Below are 15,756 nucleotides of genomic sequence, written 5' to 3' on the forward strand. Positions count from 1 at the left end.
CAGGTGCTGCGGTCCCTCCACGTTTTATACTTAATACTTTATTGTTGCCAAACAATTGGTACTAGAATGTACAATCATCACAGCGATATTTGATTCTGCGCTTCCCACTCCCTGGAATACAAATCGATAGTAAATATTAAAAATTTAAATTATAAATCATAAATAGAAAATAGAAAATGGAAAGTAAGGCAGTGCAAAAAACTGAGAGGCAGGTCTGGATATTTGGAGGGTACGGCCCAGATCCGGGTCAGGATCCATTCAGCAGTCTTCAGGCTCCTGAGCCTTCTCCCGGAGGGAAGAGGGACAAAAAGTGTGTTGGCTGGGTGGGTCATGTCCTTGATTATCCTGGCAGCACTGCTCCAACAGCGTGCAGTGTAAAGTGAGTCCAAGGACGGAAGATTGGTCTGTGTGATGTGCTGCGCCGTGTTCATGATCTTCTGCAGCTTCTTCCAGTCTTGGACAGGACACTTCCATACCAGGTTGTGATGCACCCTGGAAGAATGCTTTCTACGGTGCATCTATAAAAATTAGTGAGGATCTTAGGGGACAGGACAAATTTCTTTAGTTTTCTCAGGAATTAAAGGCACTGGTGGGCCTTCTTGGCAGTGGACTCTGCTTGGTTGGTCCAAGTCAGATCATATGTGATATTGACCCCGAGGAACTTAAAGCTTTTGACCTGTTCCATTTGCACAATGTAAATTGGGTCGTGCGGTCCACTACTCCTTCTGAAGTCAACAACCAATTCCATTGTCTTGCTGACGTTGAGGGATAGGTTATTGTCTTCGCACCATGCCACCAGGTTCTTAATTTCCTCTCTGTACTCAAATTTATCATTACCCGAAATACGGCCTACATTTGTTGTGTCATCAGCAAACTTATATATTGAGTTCAATGGAAACTTGGCTACACAATTATGGGTGTACAGTGAGTACAGCAGGGAGCTGAGTACACAGCCTCGTGGGGCACCGGTGCTCAGAGTGATTGTAGAGGAGAGCTTGTCCGCTATTTTTACAGCTTGGGTCCTGTCTGTGAGGAAGTTGAAGATCCAGCTGCAGATCTGAGTGCTCAGGCCCAGGTTCCAGAGCTTAGAAATCAGTTTATTTGGCATGATGGTATTAAAGACAGAGCTGTCGTCAATGAAAAGGAGCCTTACGTATGCGTCTTTATTCGACAGGTGTTCTAAGGAGGAATGTAGGGCCAGAGAGATGGCATTTGTCGTTGACCTGTTGCTCCAGTAGGTGAATTGCAAAGCGTCGAGGTTGACTGGTAGGCTGTGGTTGATGTGTGCCATAACCAATCGCTCAAAGCACTTCATAGCAATTGATGTCAGAGCCACAGGTCGATAGTCATTCAGGCATGCCACCTTGCTCTTGCTTTTGATGGTCAAAGAGAGCACAGAAGGCACTGAGCTCATTTGGAAAGCAAAACCCTGTTTTTGCCTATGTCGCTTGATTTAACTTTATAGGAGGTGATAGTATTCAAGTCCTGCCACAACTGTCCAGAATCCTTCATTGATTCAAGTTTAGTCCAGAATTGCAACTTTGCCTGGAACAGTCTGGGTGGAAAAACTAAGAATTTGGGTGATAGCTATAATTCATGTTTTTGAATTTTGAAGGAAAACCTACAACTTTGAACTTAATTGTTTAGAAAGAATGTAGCTTCTAACAGTGGGAACAGTGGCTAAAATTATTGAAGTTGGATGGATCATTTTTTCTCCACGCAGGCACATGCATGATGCATGCATGTTCATACAAGCTTAAAGGCACACACAGCAAATGCATGCAGCACACACATACACACACACACACACACACACACACACACCCATGTACACACATGCATGAACATTTATTGTCATAAGTCCACTCATACAAATACTCACATGCAGACATACAAATATGTATAAAGGTACACATATGCATTCACATATACAAATGCACTCTTAAAAACATTCACACACACTGACACGCACACGCACGTAGTTGACAACAAGGTTCTGCAATGAGAGCAAAACTAATCATTGTCTTAAACTTCAGTAGCATTATAAGTCCAAACATCTCATTTAACGTCTGGAGTACTGTTTTAGTCATATCAATAGCACACCTCAAAAGTGGGGCAGATTCTGGAAATTCTTCATCTACAATGATTCAGTGAGCCGTGGGATGCAGCAAAAGTGCTGGATACATTCTTAACAGCAGAAGCTTCACTCCATCCTGGGAAAAAAGCAATCTTTTGAAATGTACTAGATTTAATATTAATAACGTTATTTATAGAGCATTTTTCATACAGATGGTGCAGTTGAAAGTGCTTTACAATGGGATAAAAGTACAAACATGAAAATAGCATTAAAAATAAAAATGAACATGAAAATAAATGACAAAAAGATGTTAGTTAGAAGCAAGGTTAAATAATATGTCACAAACAAAAAAAAAATCTGCGGATGCCGGAAATCCAAGCAACACACACAAAATGCTGGAGGAACTCAGCAGGCCAGGCAGCATCTATGGAAAAGAGAAAACATTCGATGTTTCAGGTCAACACCATTCATCAGGACTAGAAAAAAAGATGAGAGGTCAGGGAAAGAAGTTGTGGGGAGGGGAGGATAAAATACAAGGTAGTAGGCAATAGGTGAAATTGAGAGAAGGGAAGAGGTCAAAATATGTTTATAAATAGACCTTGAGCTAGTGTTTAAAACTGTCAACAGAGTCTGCATCCCTTATAGTTTTTAGTATTGGATCCCACAGTTTAGGAGTATAGTTCAAAAAAAGTTGAACGATGAATTATCTTTTGAGGGAGATAAATTTAAGAGATTGGTGGAAGAAGACCTGAGAGCTTGAGCAGGATTATAAAATGAAAATGATTCTGTGATGTGCTCTGATCCCAGACCATGAATAGCTTTAAAAATAAATAAGAGAACTTTATAATCAATTCTTAAAAATACAGGAAGCCAATGCAGAATAGCTAGTATAGGAGTGAAATGTTTCCTCATCCCAGGTTTGGTTAAAAGTCTAGTAGCAGCATTCTGATTGAATGCTGTTTTACTGGCTTTGGAAGGCCAGTAAAAAGTGCATTGCAGTAATTTAGTCCATTCAATATAAAGACCTGAATAAGTTTTTCAGCATCATTACGTGACAGATGAGATCTCCAAATTTTGGTTTATTTTTCACGTGTATATTGAAGCGTACAGTGAAATGTGTTGTTTGAGTGAAGGATGTGTTGAGGGCAGCCCACAAGTGTCACCACACACTCCAGTACCGACATAACATGTCCACAAATCTCTAGGACAGGACTCCAGACCCCAGTCCCCGGCCTCCAGTTTTCCAATTTCCAGTTTCCAGTTATTGAGCCACCTTTCAATTGTTTCTTTATTCTTTCATGGGAAACTCTCATCACAGGTTTTACTGCCTACCTTTAACAGAGTGGCTTATCAGGTCATTTCAGAGGGCAAATAAGAGTCAACCACGTTGCAGTGTGCCTGGATTCATGTATTGGTAAGGCGGCAGATGTCCTTTACAGAAGAAAAGTTGTGTTTCTGTGACAACTTCACAGTTACAATATTACTGGTTTTCTAACTCCTGATTTATTTCACGATTTAAAATTAAGTTGCACTGCCATGTTGGTTAGGTTAAAACTCACATCTCTCGGCCCGTGTTCTGGGCTTCTGAGCATATCCAGTAACAAATCAAACATCTAACTTGGAACCACGTTGGCCTGGAATTTGGTGTAATGGAGGTAATAATGGTAAGAACTAAGCTGGAGATTTGAATTCCCTGTTCTTCCATGGAAAATTTACAACATTTGCTGCTTCAAATATGGTAATAATCATAGTCATAGTCATAGTCATACTTTATTGTTCCCGGTGGAAATTGGTTTTCGTTACAGTTGCACCACAAATAATAAATAGTAATAAAACCATAAATAGTTAAATAGTAATATGTAAATTATGCCAGTAAATTATGAAATAAATCCAGGACCAGCCTATTGGTTCAGGGTGTCTGACCCTCCAAGGGAGGAGTTGTAAAGTTTGATGGCCACAGGCAGGAATGACTTCCTATGACGCTCTGTGTTGCATCTTGGTGGAATGAGTCTCTGGCTGAATGTACTCCTGTGCCCACCCAGTACATTATGTAGTGGATGGGAGACATTGTCCAAGATGGCATGCAACTTAGTCAGCATCCTCTTTTCAGACACCACCATGACAGAGTCCAGTTCCATCCCCACAACATCACTGGCCTTACGAATGAGTTTGTTGATTCTGCTGGTGTCTGCTACCCTCAGCCTGCTGCCCCAGCACACAACAGCAAACATGATAGCACTAGCCACCACAGACTCGTAGAACATCCTCAGCATCATCCGGCAGATGATAAAGGACCCCAGTCTCCTCAGGAAATAGAGACGGCTCTGATCCTTCTTGTAGATGAATCAGAAACAATTTAGGTTATATCTGACTTATTTTCAAGAATGGACATTCACAAACAGGGACTGAAGTCATCTCCGGGGGATGGGGAAAGGTAGGAAAGCTGGCAGTCAGAGTTAGTTCAGTGATTTAGTAAACGACCGAGGGTGCATTGGGGTATTACTGGAGAAATGGCTGGCAAACAAGATTTAGCTGGGGAGGCGGGTAATCTAGAATCAGATAATTGGCTGGGGAAGGTTGAGGAGAGCATGTCACCAATCAGATAAATGACTCTGAAGAGGTGGGTATGGCGATAATGACTTCCATTGGATGTTTTAGGGGATTAGTGGTGGAAAGAATACAGGCAAGGCCAATCAGGGCTTTAGAGAGGAAACTGATAGCTTTGGGTTTCAGAGCCTAGAATGATAGGAGGATGGGAGTACTAGGGTGCTGAGTGAGCTGTGCAAGTTTCAATGGGGCTGGGACTGAAGGTTCAAAGGAAGATAGTGTAATCCTAGCCTAGCGTTCATGACAAATATCTGGCTGCTTTGTAAAGCAGAGTCATGATCTATTCTGGGACTTAATTTCCTGCTTGAATTGGACCTTGAACAGAAACATATAACCTCACAATCCTATGCAATCCTCTGCAATCTATTTTTGATAAAAGCCTAACGCACAGCAAAAATTCACCACACTGCACAATGCAATGTCCAGGCCATTATTTCCTTTCAATCTGTTCTCCCAGAGTTTGTGAAAATTTTATCTTTATATTTTGGAATCTCAAATCACAAAATGCAGTTTAGCGGTTCAGGAGGAGTAGGAAATTACAAACGTTACGCCACTCTTCAAGAAGAAGGGAAATTATAGACCAGTCAGTTATTCTGCCTTCAGTGGTTGGGAATATGTCAGAGTCCATTATTAAGGATAGGGTTTTGGGATACTAGGAGGTACCTGACAAAACAGGCCAAAGTCAGCCTGGTTTCCTTAAGGGGAAATCTTGCCTGACAAATCTGTTGGAATACTTTGAGGAAATGACAGGCAAGGATAGGCAAAGGATAGTCAGTGGATGTTGTTTACTTGGATTTTCAGAAGCCCTTTGACAAGGTGCCATTCGGGAGGCTGCTTAACAAGATAAGAGCCCACGGACAGAAGACGACAACAAAGAGGTGGTCGCTGGACTTAACTTGAATCAGTGAAGGACGCTCAACAGCTGTGGCTATTACTTCTTACAAAATGAAACTAAGCAATGTAGGTGACAACAAGGCTTCACTCCCAGATGAGCTCATTGCCTTCTATGCTTGCTTTGACTGTCAAAGCCAGGAGGAAACATCATGAATTCCCACAGCCTCTGGTTACACAGTGATTTCAGTCTCTGAGGCCGACGTGAGTGCATCCTTCAGGCGGGTGAATCCACAGAAAGCATCAGGTCCAGATGGGGTGTCTGGCCAAGAACTAAAAACCTGTGCTGATCAACTATCTAAAGTATTCACTGAGATGTTTAACCTCTCTTTGGCAGTCTAATGAGCCCACTTGTTTCAAGTAGACTTCAATTATACCAGTGACTAAGAACGTGACTATCATCCAGCCTCAATGACTATCATCCAGCAGCACTTACTTCCACTGTGATGAAGTGCCTTGGAAGGCTGGTGATGAAGTATATAAATTCTTGCCTGAGAAGCAACATAGATCCATTCCAATTTGCCCACTAGCACAACATGTCCATGGCAAATGCACTTTCACTGGCTTGTCACTCAACATGGATCATCAGGACAGCAAAGGTGCATACATCAGGATGTTCTTTATCGACTACAGTTCTGAATTCAATACTACCATCCCCTAAAAAATAATTAATAAGCTTCAGTATCTCCCTGTGCAATTGGATCCTCAATTTCTTCGTTTGCAGACTCTAGTGAGCTTGGATTGGCAATAACACCTCCTCCACAATCTTCAGCAGCACAGGTGCCCCACAAGGCTGTATGCTTAGCCCCCTGCTCTACTCGCTTTATACTTAAGTCTGTGAGGCTATGCACAGCTCCAATGCCATTTGTTAGTTTGCTGACAAAACCACTGTCAATGGCCATATCAAAGGCAGTAACAAATCAGCATATAGGAGGGAGATTGAAAGGCTGGCGGAGGGCTGCCACAGCAACAACCTCTCACACAACGTCAGCAAGACCAAGGAGCTGATTATTGACTTCAGGAGGAGGAAGCCAGAGGTCCATGAACAGGTACTCGTCAGAGGAGCAGGGGTGTAGTGGTGCGTTTTAAAATTTCTTAGTGTTATCAATTCAGAGGGTCTGTCCTGGGCCCAGCACGTAAGTGTGATTATGAATAAGGCACAGCAGTACCTTTACTTACTTAGAAGTTTGCGAAGATTCGGTGTGACATTTATTATTTATTCAGCAATACATTATGGAGTAGGCCCTTCCGGCCCATCAAGCCACACCACACTAGCAAACCCACAGTACTGATTTTAATCTAACCTAATACCTGGACAATTTACCATGATCAATTAACCTACTGGATACACAACAATAGCAAACCCACAGGCACTGATTTTAATCTAACCTAATAACGAGACAATTTACAATGATCAATAACCTACTGGGTACACCACACTAGCAAACCCACAGGCACTGATTTTAATCTAACCTAATAACGGGACAATTTACAATGATCAATAACCTACTGGGTACGCCACACTAGCAAACCCACAGCACTGATTTTAATCTACCCTAATACCCGGACAATTTACCATGATCAATTAACCTACTGGGTACGCCACACTAGCAAACCCACAGTACTGATTTTAATCTAATCTAATACCGGGACAATTTACCATGATCAATTAACCTACCAGGTACATCTTTGCACCGTTTGAGGAAACCTGAGCACCCAGGGAAACCCATGCGTTTCAGAGGGAAAATTCACAGAGATTCCTTACAGAACGGTGCCAGAATTGAACTCTGAGCTCTGGAACACACCAAGGTGTAACAATATTCCCATCTTATTTATAGGAGAACCAGGTAGCAGCCTAAGGGGTGATTCACAGGGCACCCTAGTAATATTACAGGATAAGACCAGATCTGATGTGTTAGCAAACACACTTGACAGCATGGGACCCACTCTTTGGAGAACTAAATCCCTGACAAACTTCTATAGATGTGTTATAGAGAGCACGTATATTGATTGGTTGCATCACCAAAGCCCTCGAACAGAAAATCCTACAAAAAGTAGTGGATACAGCCCAGTCCATCATGAGTAAAGTCCTCCCGACTCTTGAGTACCTCTACATGGAGCACTGTCGCAGAAAAGCAGCATCCATCATCAAGGACCTCCCATCACCCTGGCCAAGCTCTCTTCTTCCAGGTGCCATCAGGAAGAAGGTGCAGGACCCTCAGGACCCACACTATCTGGAACAGTTATTACCCCTCAACCATCAGGCTCTTGATTCAGTGTGGATACCTTCACTAGCCCTGTCATCAAACTGTCCACACAAGTTCACTTTCAAGAAACCTTCATCATGTTCTCGATATTTATTTACTAGTTTTTCTTTCGTATCTGCATAGTTTGTCTCTTGCACGTTGGTTGATTGTCTGTCCTGTGGGATGGACAAGACTTTCATTAGTTCTATTATGTTTCTTGAATTTTATAAGTATGGCCACAAAAAAATTAATCTCACGGTTCTACATGGTGACATATATATAATGTCCTGGTTCATATTTTTACTGTTATGCTATATGTATTTCATTTAGCAGTTCTGTAAGAGCAGTCTGTTCTGTTTTCAGTTTGGGTTCTTGTTAAGATAAGAGATGAGGAGAAATGTGTGCCATCTAGTTAGGATGGTCGAATTAAGGGGGTGTTTTTTCTTGTGAAGATCACCAAGATTGGGATTGGAGCTTTTGTTTGAGAGAAGATGAAGAGGGAAGACGCAGGAGAGATCAATTGAGGATCAGAGAATATGGAGAAACTTCGAGCTCCAACTTGTGCACATTTGACTGTTTCATTGAAATGGGCCCTTTTTCTCGTTTTTTTGTTCCTTTCTCTACTGATCCTTTAGTCAAATTAAGATTCATAAATATAATCTTTTAATCGCATGTGATGTACCATCTGTTATTTTGTGGCACTAATTTGTAACGGTAGCAAATTACACAGCATCCACACAAACGGAGGTTTGGGTTGGGAGAGTGCCTCAACCTCATGAGTTTGGCAGGGCTGGAGTTGTCTTCCCTAGACTTACGCAGCCAAGGAAACCGGTGGGGGGGTGGATTTCATATATGAACTTTGATAATAACTTTGAACTTTAGTAAATACAGGAAAGATGCTAACATGAATAAAAGGAGGCAAAAATAGAAATAAAGGGAGGCTTTTCTGGTTAACTGTCTGTGACTAGTGGTGTTCCACAGGGTTCAATGTTGGGACCACTGCTTTTCATGTTATATGTCAATGATTTAGATGACAGAATTGGTGGCTGTGAGGCCAATTTTGTGGCTGATACGCAGATAGTTGGAGGGGCCATTAGTGTTGAGAAAATGGGGAGTCTGCAGATGGACTTAGGTTGAAAGAATGGACAAAGAAGTGACAATGAGTTATAGTGCAGGGAAGTTTATAGTCATGCACTTTTGTAGAAGGAATAAGTGTGTCGACTATTTTCTAAAAAGGGAGAAAAATCAAAAATCAGAAGTGCAAAGGAACTTGGGAGTTGTTGTGTAGGATTCCTTCAAGGATAACTTGCAGTTTGAGTTGCTGGTATGTAAGGGAAATGGAATGTCAGCATTAATTTCAAGAGGACTAGAATATAAGAGCAAGAATATAATGTTGAGGCTTTACAAGGCATTGGTCAGACTATATAGAGTATTGTGAGCAGTTTTGGGTCCCTTATCTAAGAAAATATGTATTGGCATTTGGAGAGGATCCAGAGGAGGTTCACAAGAATGATTCTGGGAATGGAAGGTTAGACTATTGATAAATACATATGTATGAGGAGCATTTGATGGCTCTGGATCTGTACTTGCTGGACTTTAGAACAGTGGTCCCCAACCATTGGGCTGCAGACTGGTACCGGGCTGCCAAGCATGTGCTACTGGGCCGCAAGGAAACGATATGATTTGGTGATATGAGTCAGCTGCACCTTTCCTCATTCACTGTCACGCCCACCATTGAACTTGAACGCATGCGAGGTCATTACGCACGCGAGGTCATCACGCATGCGAGGTCATCAGTGACCCAAGACGCAAATGACCCAAGACATGCAAAGGAATGGGTCCATGACCCATTTGTGGATGTCCCCGGTGAATCATCCATGTCAGCGTGGGAAGAAGATCAACTCCTCGAGCTTGCAAATGACGATGGGCTGAAAAGTATGTTTGTCATAACATCTCTGCCAGCATTCTGGATCAAAGTCAAGGCTGAATATCCTGAGATAGCCATGAAAGCACTTAAAACGTTGCTTCCATTTCCAAAATCATATTTCTGCGAAGCGGAGTTTTCTGCAATGAATGCAACGAAAACTAAATTGTGGAATAGACTGGACATAAGGAACCCCCTTCGAGTATCACTGTCTCCTATCACCCCTTGATGGGGCCGTCTTGTTGCAGGAAAACAAGCCCAGGGCTCCCACTGATTCAGCGATATTGGTGTGTAGCAATGATTTTATATGTTCATACGAGGAAAATATGTGCTGTGTGTTTAATATCCAAATGTTACTTAAAATGTTATGATGCTATTGACTTATAAGTGACTTATAATTCAGTGGGCCCCAACCTCCGGGCCGTGGACCAATACATCACTGCGAAGAACACAGCGGTACAGCGGTGGCTGGAACGCACCCAGCACATCTTTAAGAAAAAAGCTGAAATAAACAAGCTAATTAATTAGGTACCGCCTGGCACATAGTTAATTAGCTTGTTTATTTCAGCTTTAGTCGCCTCTGATCTGGGCCGACATTTACGTGCTGGGCGGCACCTGATTAGTTAGCTTGTTTATTTGGGTTTTTTTGTTAAAGATGTGCTGGGTGCATTCCGACTACCGCTGCACCACTGCATTCTTCATGGCGATGTATCGGTCCGCGGCCCGGAGGTTGGGAACCACTGTTATAATTAACTTATCACTATATTCATGCGAGGAAAATATACGCTGTGTGTTTAGTATTAAATTTGTTAGATAAACCCTTTTAGAAACGAAATTGAGTGTATTAGCCACTTATAAGTGACTTAGAAACATAGAAACATAGCAAATAAGTGTAGGAGAAGGCCTTTCGGCCCTTCGAGCCTGCACCGCCATTCATTACGATCATGGCTGATCATCCAACTCAGAACCCTATACTTGCCTTCTCTCCATACCCCCTGATCCCTTTAGCCACAAGGGCCATATCTAACTCCCTCTTAAATATAGCCAATGAACTGGCCTCAACTGTTTCCCGTGGCAGAGAATTCCACAGATTCACCACTCTCTGTGTGAAGAAGTTTTTCCTCATCTCGGTCCTAAAAGGTTTCCCCTTTATCCTCAAACTGTGACCTCTCGTTATGGACTTCCCCAACATTGGGAACAATCTTTCCGCATCTAGCCTGTCCAATCACTTTAGAATTTTATACGTTTCAATCAGATCCCCCCTCAATCTTCTAAATTCCAACGAGTATAAACCTAGTTCATCCAGTCTTTCATCATATGAAAGTCCTGCCATCCCAGGAATCAATCTGGTGAACCTTCTTTGTACTCCCTCTATGGCAAGGATGTCTTTCCTCAGATTAGGGGACCAAAACTGCACACAATACTCCAGGTGTGGTCTCACCAAGGCCTTGTACAACTGCAGTAGAACCTCCCTGCTTCTGTATTCGAATCCTCTTGCTATGAATGCCAGCATACCATTCGCCTTTTTCACCGCCTGCTGTACCTGCATGCCAACTTTCAATGACTGGTGTACAATGACACCCAGGTCTCGTTGCACCTCCCCTTGTACAAATCGGCCACCATTCAGATAATAATCTGTTTTCCTGTTCTTGCCACCAAAGTGGATAACCTCACATTTATCCACGTTAAATTGCATCTGCCATGAATTTGCCCACTCATCTAACCTATCCAAGTCACTCTGCTTCCTCTTAGCATCCTCCTCAGAGCTAACACTGCCACCCAGCTTCGTGTCATCCGCAAACTTGGGATGCTGCATTTAATTCCCTCGCCTGAGTCATTAATGTATATTGTAAACAACTGAGGTCCCAGCACTGAGCCTTGCGGTACCCCACTAGTCACTGCCTGCCATTCTGAAAAGGTCCCGTTTATTCCCACTCTTTGCCTCCTGTCTGCCAACCAATTCTCTATCCACATCAATACCATACCCCCAATACTGTGTGCTTTAAGTTTGCACACTAATCTCCTGTGTGGGACCTTGTCAAAAGCCTTTTGAAAATCCAAATATACCACATCCACTGGGTCTCCCCTATCCACTCTACTAGTTACATCCTCAAAAAATTCTATGAGATTCGTCAGACATGATTTTCCTTTCACAAATCCATGCTGGCTTTGTCCGATGATTTCACTGCTTTCCAAATGTGCTGTTATCACATCTTTGATAACTGACTCTAGCATTTTCTCCACCACCGATGTTAGGCTAACCGGTCTATAATTCCCCAGTTTCTCTCTCCCTCTTTTTTTAAAAAGCGGGGTTACATTAGCCACCCTCCAATCCTCAGGAACTAGTCCAGAATGTAAAGAGTTTTGAAAAATTATCACTAATGCATCCACTATTTCTTGGGCTACTTCCTTAAGCCCTGGGATGCAGACCATCTGGCCCTGGGGATTTATCTGCCTTCAATCCCTTCAATTTACCTAACGCCACTTCCCTACTAACATGTATTTCCCTCAGTTCCTCCATCTCACTAGACCCTCGGTCCCCTACTATTTCCAGAAGATTATTTATGTCCTCCTTAGTGAAGACAGAACCAAAGTAGTTATTCAATTGGTCACCCATGTCTTTGTTCCCCATGATCAATTCACCTGTTTCTGACTGTAAGGGACTTACATTTGTCTTAACCAAACTTTTTCTTTTCCATATCAATAAAAGCTTTAAAAGTCAATTTATCACCTATATTCCAGTAGTGATTACCACACCCCCCGGTCAGATGGTCTGCAAGAATATTGTCAATATTAAACCGGTCCATGATGCAAAAAAGGTTGGGGACCATTGTTTTAGAAGAATGAGGGGGGATCTCATTGAAACCTATCAAATATTGAAAGGTCTGGATAGAATGAACGTGTGGAGGAGTTTTCCTACACTGGGTGAGTCCAGGACCAGAGGGCACAGCCTAAGTGAAGAGGGTATCCATTTAGAACAGTGATGAGGAGCAATTATTCAGCCAGAGGGGAGTGAATTTGTGGAATTCATCACTACCGGCAACTCAGGGGGCCAAGTCATTGAGGTTGACAGGTTCTTGATTAGTCAGGAATCAAAGGTTACAGTTAGAAGGCAGGAGAATGGTGTTGAGAAGGATAATAAATCAGCCATGACAGAATGGTGGAGCAAACTCAATGGGCTGAATGGCTGAATTCCGCACCTATGTCTTGTGGTTTTAAGGCTATATGATGTAACTTACTAATATTTACTGAATTTAGATGCATACTCAAATTGAAGCATTCAAGCAGGCAGCTTCAAATTTCCAAATTGTCAGATCAATATCGTCCTAAAGACAATGCAAAAGATTTGCAGCTTCTGGCAAAATAAGTACCCTTCCATATGTCATTTTCCACTGTTGCTCACTGAAAATTAAATTGCTTGATCCACTAAAATTAAAGACATTTGTCATCATCCAATATAAGACATCAGCATAATGCAACAGCCACAAGGTTCTTAAATTCACAATCCAATTCTATGGTTTCTGTAAACATCACTAAATCGTGGAGCATCACAAATTAAACTTATGATAGATGAGGTTATTTGGAAATAATTGCATTATTTTCTTATCTCAGTGACCAATTAAAATGTTTTTGAATTGTTTACAGTTTAGTTTTATAGATGTAATTTTTAATACAGTTAGGTGAAACACAGTCCACCTTCTGTCAGTCCATCGTATCTTCCCCCAGTAAACAGAAGACACCAGAACTAATACATCAGTGTAGTGCCAACAATCCATGACAAATTGCAGGGCTTTGTGTTGCAATCTGATTATTAGTCAATGAATACACAAATAAAAGTTCCTTCTCTCTCACAACTCCGTGTATTACACTGTTGAATTGTGAGTTCTGACTTTTACTTAATGTTTGAATATTTTAGTCTGTGCCGGTACAATATTAAGTGAAAAAGGATAATTTTAAATAAACCCAATGGTTTCAAAGTGCAGTTTACCTTTAGTGAGCCCATCAGATTTTTCTCTAGAGCTGTACACTGGTGCAGTGCACTGAGCTAGAGGAACTCAGCAGGTTAGACAGGACTGTAGGAATAAAGAGCCAACATTTCAGGCCGAGACCTTCATCAGGGCTCTGATCAGGTGACCTTTATCAGATCCTGATGAAAGGTCTCAGCCTGAAGTGTCAGCTCTTTTTCCCTTCTCCTTGTATGCTGCCTGACCTGTTGTGTTACTCTGGATTTCCAGCATCTGAAGAATCTCTTGTGTTTGCAATACGCTGAGGCTGAGTTGACTTTCAGTATGTAGTCTTGTGTTTCTATTGTTCAAAACCCCTCAGGCACTGCTTTTGATAGTTCAATAGCTCATAGATTTAATGCATAGAAAGGAGCTCATTTTCACTGAAATTGACAGAGGGATTTTGCTCACATCAGTGGGTGCTAAAATCCCGGCCAGCTCCAGTCAAATGAGGATCTAAGACATTTGGAGAGTTCGAAGGCATGCATGCCCTTTCTCCAGTCCGATAGATCGACAGTAGAAGGTTAACTCAGGCCTCAGCATCCGATGAAGCAGTGGCGGCCTTTGTGGTAGATTGATAAATACAGTGAATATGGCATTTTGGAGACATGGAAACATAGAAACATAGAAAACCTACAGCACAATACAGGCCCTTCGGCCCACAAAACTGTGCCGAACATGTCCCTACCTTAGAACTACCTAGGCTTTACCCATAGCCCTCTACTTTTCTAAGCTCCATGTAGCCATCCAGGAGTCTCTTAAAAGACCCTATCATTTCCACCTCCACTGCTGCTGCTGGCAGCCCATTCCACACACTCACCACTCTCTGCGTAAAAAACTTATCTCTGACATTTCCTCTGTACCTGCTTCCAAGCACCTTAGAACTATGCCCTCTCGTGCTAGCCATTTCACCCCTGGGGAAAAGCCTCTGACTATGCACACGATCAATGCCTCTCATTATCCAGTACACCTGTATCAGGTCACCATTCATCCTCCGTCGCTGCAAGGAAAAAAGGCCAAGTTCACTCAACCTTTTCTCATAAGGCATGCTCCCCAATCCAGGCAACATCCTCGTAAATCTCCTCTGCACCCTTTCTATGGTTTCCACATCATTCCTGTAGTGAGATTAGATTAGATTCAACTTTATTGTCATTGTGCCGAGTACAGATACAAAGCCAATGAAATGCAGTTATCATCTAACCAGAAATGCAAAGAATAGTGTTATTTACAAAATAACTACGAATAAAATGTAAGTGCTACAGCACACAAATATAAAAGTACTGAGACAGTACAATATGGATGAAATATTGCTTAGCACTGTGATGTGAGGTTCAGCAGGGTCACAGCCTCAGGGAAGAAGCTCCTACTCTGCCTGCTGGTGCGGGAACAGAGGCTCCTGTATCACCTACCAGATGGGAGGAGAGTAAAAAGTCCATGGTTAGGGTGAGATGCATCCTTGATAATTCTTTTCACCTGCCCAGGCAGTGTTTATGGTAGATGCTCTCAATGGTGGGCAATTGGGTGCTGTTAATCCGCTGGGCAGTTTTTGCCACACGCTGGAGTGCTTTGCAGTCTGATATGGGACAATTTCCAAACCACACTGAGATGCAGTTGGTATGAGAGGCGACCAGAATTGAGCACAATACTCCAAGTGGGATCTGACCAGGGTCCTATATAGCTGCAATATTACCTCTCGGCTCTTAAACTCAATCCCACAATTGCTGAAGGCCAATGCACCATATGACTTCTTAACCACAGTCAACCTGCGTAGCAGCTTTGAGTGTCCTATGGACTCAGACACCAAGATCCCTCTGATCTTCCACACTGCCAAGAGTCTGACCATTAATGCTATATTCTGCCATTATATTTGACGTACCAAAATGAACCACCTCACACTTATCTGAGTTGAAATCCATCTACTACTTCTCAGCTCAGTTTTGCACCCTATCAATGTCCCATTGTAACCTCTGACAGCCCACCACACTATCCACAACACCCCCAACCTTT

The sequence above is a fragment of the Mobula hypostoma genome, chromosome 13 (genome assembly GCF_963921235.1).
Source record: "Mobula hypostoma chromosome 13, sMobHyp1.1, whole genome shotgun sequence".
NCBI classification, from domain to species: Eukaryota; Metazoa; Chordata; class Chondrichthyes; order Myliobatiformes; family Myliobatidae; genus Mobula; species Mobula hypostoma.